Source organism: Miscanthus floridulus, chromosome 17 (genome assembly GCF_019320115.1).
Source record: "Miscanthus floridulus cultivar M001 chromosome 17, ASM1932011v1, whole genome shotgun sequence".
Classification (NCBI taxonomy): Eukaryota; Viridiplantae; Streptophyta; class Magnoliopsida; order Poales; family Poaceae; genus Miscanthus; species Miscanthus floridulus.
The window spans coordinates 77889151-77900452 of NC_089596.1; the positions used below are offsets into that span (position 1 = coordinate 77889151).

The following is an 11302-nucleotide window of genomic DNA, read 5'->3' on the forward strand; positions in this document are numbered from 1 at the left end:
GGGTTGGGGGGGGGGGCAGGGTTTTGTTCTATTCCGCGCGCGGGGCAAGCAGACTTTGGGAAGGGTCTGGACACACTCGCGCGCCGGACTTCCGGGCGCTAGAATCGCCCATAATAAAATGTAAAAAAATGTCCTATACATATTATAATATGTAAAAAAAATGGGTCACTTTATGTTACCAATATATATACATCTACATGTAAAGAAGTACTTTCATGAATATTGGAACTTGCATTTACGAAGGCTAAGGCGAAGATAGTGAGTTCCAAAATCTTTGTTTTATTTTATATATACACATTATTACTAGGAAAGACTTGGAGAACAGGTACATTTATCCAATTCACATTTAGATAATATTTCTTTTTTACTTGAAACACAAGCATGGTTTCTTCATTTAAATCCAGTCCAAATTCCATCATCTGTGTCTATAATGTTTTTAGATTATTTAATAAAATGTATTATGTTCAACTCTGCCGATAACTCCTATTTTATCACTCGTCACAAACAACTAAACCACTATCCATTAGAACGAGCCAACATATACTCAGCTAGGTATGGCCCACTTGTCATTTTTTTTTTATTTCCGTACATGTCAGCAAGAATTGACCTCACAGCAGTACTTGGTACATTGTGCTCATTAAGGTGATCCACATAATCCATTACATGTCTTTCTTCTCTTGTGGCAGCGCATTTGCTTTGTTACCCAAGGTGTGTCTGACAGTAGATGGTTATGGTCAAGCCGTATCTTGTCTATCATAACCTTGCCATTGTTATTACCTTCCATGTCAGACACATATTTGAGCTTCATGTAAACCTTGCAGCCGGTCTTCTTTGTGAACTTATTGTGAGTGCGCTGTTGTTCAGGCTTCTATAGTATTTCCATGTTCCAGACATTGAGCAGGATACGTCCCTTACAGTATGTTTTTTCCTATCCCACTTAATTGGAAAACCAGTTGCTTCGGCATATCTCCTGAACATCTCGTATGCATGCTCTTCAGTGTCGAAAAACATCCCCACCTTTGGGATCATATCCTCTGGCAATGTCGGGGGCTGTTGAGAAAAAGCAAAGATTTTAAACAACAAACACTATTTTTTATCATAAAAGGTGAGTAAAATATAAAAACGAAAAGGCTCACATGTGTGTATGTCTTCCCAACTTCGGGTGTGACGATTTCAGCAGCTGAGAGCGTAGTTGGTGGCGTAGCAGGTGTGTCGGTGGCGTCTTCATGATCGAGTTCTTCTGGAGTGACCTGTATGGGTATGGGTATGGGTATGGGCATGGGCAATGCTTGAGACGCTCCTGTCTGACTACCTGTGACTGGTGGCTGCATAGACGATAAAGGACCCCTCGTGCTACGTGATGCCGTTGCAGCAGCCTGCCGGTGCTCCTTGCGAATAAGACTCTCCTCATGGTGGCCTCCCATATCTTTGTGATAAAAATGAAGACCGGTGCGTGCAAGACAGATGAAGAATATGATGTTTATATTCCTTCCAGCGTATTAATAACATTCAATGTGTAGTAACAGCGGTGCGTAGCGACTATTCAGTCTCAAATGTAGGGTCAATGGAATGCAAAATTACTCAGCTCTGCTATATTGCTGGTCTTAATTAATACATGCATTTGGTGCAGAATAATACTACCGTAGTTGCGGTGGTAAAGATTATGGGCATAAATAGGCGCAAAACACAACTTGCATGTAGTGTATATTTCGGAACAAGCAGGAACAGCCATGCAGTAGTATATGGTTATATTAATGACGCCGCCCAACACATCAGTAAAAAGTAGGCACGTCCATGGGACGTATGAGTAATGCTTAAAAAAATTATTCTGTTGATTTGTTTAGCAAGACCAATGGTCCGCCACTTTGTATGTGTTAAGAATATTGTTTATTAAATACTGATTGGGGGACATGATATGATGATCAACAGCAGATCAGAAGTCATTAAACTGCCTGGATATTATTGATTTATATTTCAACCTAATAGTATCTCTATTATTCACTTGGGCGTGTCCGGTCTTCGAACAGAGAATTTTTTTATTAGTACTAGTATCATTGGATGGTAACACAACCTACTTCTCGATTAAAATAGGACTTCATTAAGGGTCAGCCTTGAGACCGTACATCTTTGCTTTGGTAATGGATGAGGTTACCAAGAACATTCAAGGGGATATCCTCCCCTTGGTGTATGTTATTTGCTGGTGATATAGTGTTAGTGGATAAAAGTCAGGCGGGAGTTAATAGGAAACTATAGTTGTGGCGGCAGACCCTTGAGTCTAAAGGTTTTAGATTAAGCAGAACTAAAACCGAATACATAATATGTGACTTTAGTAGAGCTGCACAGGAAGAGAGAGATGTGAGTTTATGTGACTTTTAAGCCAAGTAGTGCCTAAGAAGGATACCTTTCATTATCTAGGATCGATGCTACAGAGGGATGGATATATTGATGCAGACGTTAGCCATAGAATCAAAGCAGGGTGGATCAAGTGGCGACAAGGTTCTAACATTCTCTGTGACAAGAGGGTGCCACAAAAGTTAAAAAGCAAGTTTTATAGAATGACGATTAGACCGGCTATGTTGTATGGAGCAGAATGTTGACCTACAAAGTTTAGACATGTTCAACAACTAAGTATTGTAGAAATACATATGTTGCGATAGATTTGTAGTCACACAAGAATCGACCGAGTTAGGAACGATGATATACGTCACCACATAGGGATAGCACCAATTGAATAAAAGCTTGTCCAACATCGGTTGAGGTGGTTTGACCATGTCCAAAGAAGACCTTCAATGGCACCAGTGCATTGTGAAGTCTTAAGCCAAGCTAATAATATGAGGACAGGTAGAGGTAGACCGAAATTGACATAGGATGAGGCAATAAAAAGATATTTGAAAGCTTGAGATATACCTAAAGATTTATATTTCAATAGAAGTGCTTGAAAAGCAGCTATTGAAGTGTCTGAACCGTGGCTAGGAATTCTTGATGGGTTTCAACTTTAGTCTACTCCAACTTGTTTGGAACTGACAGGCTTTGTTGTTGTTGTTGTTGTTATTGTTGTACTAGTATCATTTGAGTCTCTAAATAATTCTGTCAGGACCAATGAGCAGTAAAATTAACTCTATTATTCACCGGGCGTCCGGTCTTCGGACAAGGAATTTTTTTATTACTAATAATATCATTTGGGTGCATAAATAATTCTGTCAGCACTGATGTGCAGTAAAATTAACTCTGTTACTCACCGGGGCGTCCGGTCTTCGCAACGGGAATTTTTTTTACTACTAATAGTATCATTTGAGTCACTAAATAATTCCGTCGGGACCAATGAGCAATAAAATTAACTCTATTATTCACTGGGGCGTCCGGTATTCGGACAGGGAAGTTTTTTATGACTAATAATATCATTTGGGTGCATAAATAATTATCAGGACCAATATGCAGCAAAATTAACTCTGTTATTCACCGGGCATCAGTCTCGGACACGGTATTTTTTATTACTAATAGTACCATTCGGCGACTCGAAAGATACTTGTGGTGGAATGAAGATGTGCAAAAAGCTATTAAGGAAAAGGAGCGCTATAAGCGTTTGTATCATAACAGGTGTGCAAACAATATAGAGAAGTACAAGGTGGTAAAGAAAACTGCAAAATGAGCTGTGAGTGAGGGAAATGGGCGGGCCTATGAGGACCTTTACCGACGTTTGAGTACGAAGGAAGAAGAGAAGAACATTTATAAGATGGCCAGGGCTCGCGATAGGAAGACAAGGGACTTCAACCAAGTCAAATACATAAAGGATGAGAGGGGGCAACTCTTGGTGAAGGAGGATGAGATCAGACATAGATAGCAAGAGTATTTTGATAAATTGTTCAATGATGAGAACGAGAACACCACCGTTCAGCTGAACGACTCGTTTGATGACACTAACAGGCGCTTTGTGCGGAGGATTCAAGAATCAGAGGTCAGAGAAGCATTGAAAAGGATGAAAGGGGGCAAAGTGATGAGCCCTGATGGTATCCCAATCAAGGTGTGGAGATGTCTCGAGGATATAGCTATAGTATGGCTAACCAAGATGTTCAACAATATCTTTCGATCGAACAAGATGCCTGAGAAGTGGAGAAAAAGCATATTGGTACCAATCTACAAGAACAAGGGAGATATCCAAAGTTGTACTAATTATCGGGGAATTAAGTTGATGAGCCACACTATGAAGTTATGGGAGAGTCATCGAGCAGCGCCTGCGAGGAACGACGCAGATATCAATAAACCAATTTGGTTTCATGCCCCGAAGGTTAACCACAGAAGCAATCTTCTTAATAAGACAGGTTATGGAGCGGTTTAGAGAGCAGAAGGACCTCCACTTGGTTTTCATTGACATGGAGAAGACTTATGACAAGATACCAAGAAATGTTACGTGGTGGTCTTTGGACAAACATAAAGTCCCATCAAAATACGTGACCCTCATCAAGGACATGTACAACAATGTTGTGACTAGTGTTCGAACAAACGATGACAACACAGATTACTTTGCGATTAAAATTGAACTTCATCAAGGATCAACCTTAAGCCCGTATCTCTTTGCCTTGGTAATGGATGAGGTTATCAGGAACATACAAGGGTATATCTCTTGGTGTATGTTGTTCGCTGATGATATAGTGTTAGTGGACGAAAGCCAGACGGGAGTAAATAGGAAACTATAGTTATGGCGGTAGACCCTTTAGTCTAAATGTTTTAGATTGAGCAGAACTAAAACCGAATACATGAGATGCGACTTTAACGGAGTTGTATAGGAGAAGGGAAATGTGAGTTTGGAAGGTCAAGTAGTGCCTAAGAAGGATACCTTTCGGTATCTGGGATCGATGCTACAAAGGGATAGAGATATTGGCGACAAGCTTCTGGCATTCTCTGTGACAAGAGGGTACCGCAAAAGCTAAAAGGCAAGTTCTATAGAACGGCGATTAGACCGGCTATGTTGTATGGAGCAGAATGTTAGCCTACAAAGATTCGACATGTTCCACAACTGAATGTTGCAGAAATGCGTATGTTGCGATGGATTTACGGTCACACAAGAATCGACTGAGTTAGGAACGATGATATACGTCACCATCTAGGGGTAGCACCAATTGAAGAAAAGCTTATCCAACATCGGTTGAGGTGGTTTGGACATATCCAAAGAAGACCTTCAGAGGCACCAGTGCATTGTGGAGTCCTAAGCCAAGCTAATAATGTGAGGAGAGATAGAGGTAGACCGAAATTGACATAGGAGGAAATAAAAAGAGATTTGAAAGCTTGGAATATACCTAGAGATCTATGTTTGAATAGGAGTACTTGGAAAGCAACTATTGAAGTGTCTGAACCGTGACTTGGGGCTTTTGGTGGGTTTCAACTCTATCATACCTCAACTTATTTGGGACTGAAAGGCTATGTTGTTGTTGTAGTAGTACCATTTGACTATCTAAATAATTCCGTCAGGACCAGTGAGCAGTAAAATTAACTCTGGTATTCACCCGGGGTGTCCGGTATTCGGACAGGGAATTTGTTTATTACTAATAGTATCATTTGGGTGTATAAATAATTCAGTCAAATACAGTGAGCAGTAAAATTGACTGATGATCACCGGGGCCTCTGGTCTCCGAACAGAGTATATCAGATGGTCTCCGGAAAAAATATTTTTTTTATTATTAATACTACCATTTGGGTATCTAATTAATTCCATCAGGACCGGTGAGCAGTAAAATTATCTCTGTTATTCACCGGGGCATCCGGTCTTCGGACAGGTTTTTTTTTAATTACTAATTACTAATAGTATCATTTGAGTCTCTAAATAATTCCGTCAGGACCAATGAGCCGTAAAATTAACTCTATCATTCACTGGGGCGTCCGGTCATCGGACAGGGAATTTTTTATTACTAATAATATCATTTGGGTGCATAAATAATTCCGTCAGGGCCGATGTGCAGTAAAATAAACTGTTATTCACCGGGGCATCAGTCTTGGACACGGTATTTTTTATTACTAATAGTATCATTTTTTATTACTCATAATATCAGATGGGTGTTTTATTACCGACGCCAGCAAAGACGGAGTAAAAAATCGTACACGTTCACCGACCGTATAAGTAATGGATAAAAAATTATTAATTGATTTGGTGTTTGATTAGTAAGAGAAATGGTCCGCATCTTTGTATGGATCATGAATAATATAAAATTAATACTGATAGGAGGAAATGAGATGACAATGAATAGCACATCGAAACTTCACTAACTGCTGGGATACTATTAAGATCTTTTGGGTGAGTTTCAAAATCTTTGTTTCAAGATCTTTTTTGCCGTTGTCAATCTACTTTGTTTTATTTTACAGGATATGGGCCCTATGATTAGTCAGTAGATTAAAATAGACATGTGTTGATAAAACCATGTACCTAAGTGAGCTGATCCGTGGGGCTGCTTCCCAAGCTGCTCGCCAACCATTGTCGGAATGTGTAGGCCCGTTGTGACAACATCAACCCCTGTGATTACACATCCAGTTTGAAAAGTAAAATGTAAAATAAATGAAGACAGGTGCTGCGGTAATAATGAACGTGAATATGAGGTGTACCTTTTGTAGTAGCACGCAGGTTATCGACATTATGGTGGCCAACTGCGAGATATCAGACGTTAAGTATGGATTCTATTATGCATATGGATATCCGGAGGTTAGTCCGTAATTTTATACCTGGATCAGTGAGTGGTTGCTCCTGTTCAGCTGCCTGCTCGTCTCGAAATGCAACAGTTTCTTCTTGTCTCGCACCAGCTGAATATGAAGATACGTGGCCCGCAGTTTGAATAAATACATATAACATTAACACGTGTATGAGTAATAGTGTTGAATTGACAATATATAAGAAAACATGCATTATAATTGGCCGATATTGGTAAGCTTGGTAATAACATGCATTAAAAAACATTAGTATGCAAAAGGATGAGGTTAAAATGTACCTGGACCAGCGATTGGCTGTGTCGCATCCGCTGGCTGTTCAACTTGCACTGTTGCGGTCTCTGTATGACTCGGACCAGCCAAATCTGAAGATGTTTGTGCTGCAGTTTGAATATATACAAATGAGAGTAGTCCGTGTATGAATAGTTGTGGAGCAGTAGCAATAATAAGCAAACAAACAATAAATATGAGAGCATGTAATAAAATCAGTAGTATGTGAAAGAGAGGATAATCTCAGAGTTTGGGTTGAACGGGGTGTACCACCGTCATTACGCTGTAAGGTAGGCTCTTGTAAGTTACGTGTACTACTCTCTGGTCTTGTCTGCTGTCCGGTCTGGTGTTGAACCTTTGTAATTGTAGGCGTAGGGGCATTTGCAAATAGTTCCTTGACATCTTCTGAAAACTTGATCAAGAGGCACTCATTTGTGTGATGGAGCTCATGTATGACCTTCTGGTTGGCACAGATGTCACGGTCGACCGTCGTAATAAGTTGTATGAAATGAGGGTTTGAACTGGCTGCCACATTATCCAAGACACCTCTGAGCAGGTCGCTCAACTGAGGTAGTTGGAAAGATGCAGGGACCGCAGTATGTTGCATGGTGTATACCTTTTGGTAAGCTGAACCAACGGGATCTTTTTGCTGGATGCAAAACAAGCTGTGTTACGTCTCGTATGACTGAAGGAATCAAAAAACAAAAATGTAGAGGATGTTCTTTAAAAGATGGAGTGGTATAAAACGAACCCGGAGTTTGCCGTAGCATATGCGATCATCTTTGTCGGCCCACCTATCTGCATTGGTCAACGTAGAAATATATTGCTTTGAGAATACAGCAGCCCTTGGCACAACCATCCGGTGATTGTTGTCATTGAGTGGGTGATCCAGGTTCTCGAGGTAGTAAATCTGCATGGACAAATGAGTGCTGATGCATGATGAACAATAAAAAAATACATTAAGGGGGGAGATAGAATGCATGATGAATGGTACTTACTAAGAGGAATGGAGCACATGATCGAATAGTAGGGTTAGCTGTGTTTTTGGCACCAGGAGACTGCCACTCTTTCGCAGAGGTTCTGATATGATCTATCACAGCCTGTTGCCAATCAACCTTGCCAAAGTTTTGAAAATCCATAATGAACTGCAGGTCTGTGTTCGCGATGTCAAATGCTGACCCTGGAAACAAGAACCTGTTGAAGATCACGAGGAAGAAGCATTTCATTGAGAGGTCATCGGCATTTCCCTTAGCCACCTCTTCCAAAAGCCGAGGGACTGTGATTTTGTTTGTTGCAATTCCAAGCTGAGCCATAAGCTCTCTCTTCGCATTAGAAAGTTCCTTGCTGGACTTCTTAGAAATGACCTCTGTGCCAGCTGGCACACCAAGCACAGCATGAACAGCTGCCTTGTTGATAGGTAGTTCGATGTTGGGTGGGACCTGTAAAAACATGCTGTTTATATCCACCCTGTCCAGCAAATAAAGAAATAGGTTCCTGCTCTCCACACAATCTATAGCAATTTCTAGAAATTTACCCCAACCAAGCTCGCGAACCCTATTCTTTTGTGGTTCTGAAAGTTTATTGATGGCGTCGAGCACATGATTGGGAGTGCAGCGGCAGTTAATCTTGCCTGGTATACCATCATCGTCCTATGGGAGTAAAATTATGTCAGTGTGGACATATACCTGAATAGTTATACATCTGCATGTGTAAAGCCAGTTTAGCTCACCTCTTCCTGTATGGATGGAAGTGAAGATTGCTTTGATTTAGGATCTTTGTGAGCAGGAACCTTCGGCCTTGGGCGTTTTATTGCTGGTTCGAAATCATAGGACGTACCCAGTGTAGAGAGCTCCCGCTCTGTGCGGGGTCTGGGAAAGGGTGTTAGTGGCAAGCCTTACCCTCGCCTGTGCAATGCGGGGAGACCGCGACTTGAACCCGAGACCTTCCGGTCACAGGCGGTAAGACTCTACCGCTTGCACCAGGCCCGCCCTTCCTTCGAAATCCTAGATGGAGTTGAAGTATGATCAAACGTATACAATCATTAGTAAATGGGAGATTGATAAAGCAGTAAACCTGAACTCACATCGTCGTCGTTGTCTTGTGATGCAGCCAGCATTGGTGAACGACTGGTCGGACTAGAAAGCAGGTCTTCATGCTGTGAGGTATGGGGTGTTCTCCTCTTTGGGGTTGCTGCAGAAGAACACTGAGCCCCCTTCTGTTGAAATTTCTTTGGTATGGTTTTCTTCTGGTGGTGTCTTGGAACAACACGCTCATGAATTGAACTAGATGCATCATGAGTACCATCTGCATTGGTGTTCGCTGAGCTTGCCATGCCACCATTGTCTCCAGTTGAAAGTGGAATTTGAATCTCATAAAACTGCTGGCTGTTTGATATAGTAATTGATGTAACACGTTCAGGAACGTGATCAAGTTTTTGCTTCATCTTGCACCGAGGGTGGATCACACTGGAAAGAAGCAGTTAAGGCCATAAGGGTGAATTGCGGTGTATGAAAGGAAGCAGGAACTGTTATGTCCATCATCACTAAAAAATAACCTACTTGTGCAGCTATGGATTTAATTATTAAATGAGTAAAAGAAAACTACCAAAGCATTGTGAGGATAAAGATTAGAGCAACAAGACACTGTTACCTCTCAGCCCTGCTGCAGGTTAAGGCGATAGTGCAGGTGTGAATTTTAATCCCAAACGTGAGACAATGATAAACTACTATTGCTTTCTGATGGATAAAATACTGCAAGACAATCATTGCTGATCTATTTTACTAGGGGTAGGGCAGTAATAAAATGCATTGATGACATTGGCTCAACCGAAATCTATATGAGATTGGTTGAAAGAAATATGAACAAGATATCGGACTGTAATTCAAAAAGGGTAATTAATTTATTTCATACACCAACAAGAGGACTCCATGGATATCAAATTTGGTTCAGCTATGGACACAGTTTGCATTTCCCTCATCAATGAAAATTAACCTACTTGTGCAGCTAATGAATTAATTATTAACTGAGGTAAAGAAAACTACCAAAGCATCGTGAGGATAAATAACAGAGCAACAGAACACTGTTACCTCTCAGCCCTGCAAATTAGGGCGTGAGTACAGGTGTGAATTTTATTCCCAAACGTGAGACAAGGATAAAATTCAATTGCTTTCTGATGGATAAATAAAATACAGCAAAACGAGTATCACTGGTCCATTTGCTTGGGGTAGGGCAGTAATAAAATGCTTCGGTGTCAATGGCTCAACAAAAATTGATATGAGATTGGTTCAAAGAATACAAACAAGATATAGAACTGAATGCATATGGGGGATTAATTTATTTCCCACGCCAATAAAAGGACTCCAGGATACTCACCGATTGTGGATCTGTTCCATGTGGAGGTGGGTACTGTTGGGGGTGATTCCAGTCTCTTCTCCGTGAGTTCTTGGCAGGTGTTGTTGGGGGCGACCCTCGGATCTTCTCTGAGGATAGTAGACGGAGAGTGTTGGAGGCGAATCCGTGGTCTTCTCCGGCCAGTAGCGGCGGCAAAACTTGTGTGTAGGAGCGGGAGTAACGGGAAGCAGAGACGGAGAGGAGCGATGCTAACCGCCAGTAATGGTCCGGCCGGGATTCGACGGCCGCCGAGCCTTGCTTGGAGCACCGAGGCGGATGAAATTCGGGGAAGCAAGGACGACGCGAGGGGAGGCGCTCCTGGATTCGACGAACGGCGAACCTGGCTGGAGCACGGAGGCGGAGGAAAACGGGCGGAGGCGCGGAGCAGAGACGACGGTGGGCGATGCCAGCCCGGTAACCTCCGGCGGGACTCGACGGAAGACGAATGGCGACGCACTATATGGGGGTCTCAAGGCGGAAGTGGGGGGCGTGGATTGGGGCGCTAATGGAGACGGTGAGCGGAGTTGGGGTTTTCTCCCCGAACGACGCTGGCGCCATTAACGAGGGTTCAAAAGGAATCTTATGCCGGTGATTTTTATTATTAGCTGAAAGAAGCGCATGCGTAAAAATGTTCGGGGTCACATTAAACACGTCAGTTTTGTTTCCTCGCCGGAGAGGGGCGGCGCTCCGCCGGGGCGCTGTATGATATTCCACGCCCAGGTCTCAGAATAGTAATATCTTTGCATTAACAGCAGCTTGAAGAGGGGATAGCTGCTGCGTAAAGGGCTCGAAACAGAGCGGCCGATGAAGCTGCTGCGTAAAGGGCAGCCGCAACGGTACAAGGGCAATCACTAGGGTGGTTTTTTATAGATATCAATATTAATTGTAGTGTCACGGAGATAAGATAATTTGCTGACGTGGTAAGTGATTTAATGAGGAGAGAGAAAAAAAA

At 42.1% G+C, this 11302-nt stretch overlaps 1 pseudogene; it reads right to left on the reverse strand.

The window, feature by feature from the left end:
• Nucleotides 1–348: 348 nt before the first annotated feature.
• LOC136517742 (uncharacterized) lies at nt 349–11010 on the reverse strand (annotated as a pseudogene).
• Between the last annotated feature and the right edge of the window lie 292 nt (nt 11011–11302).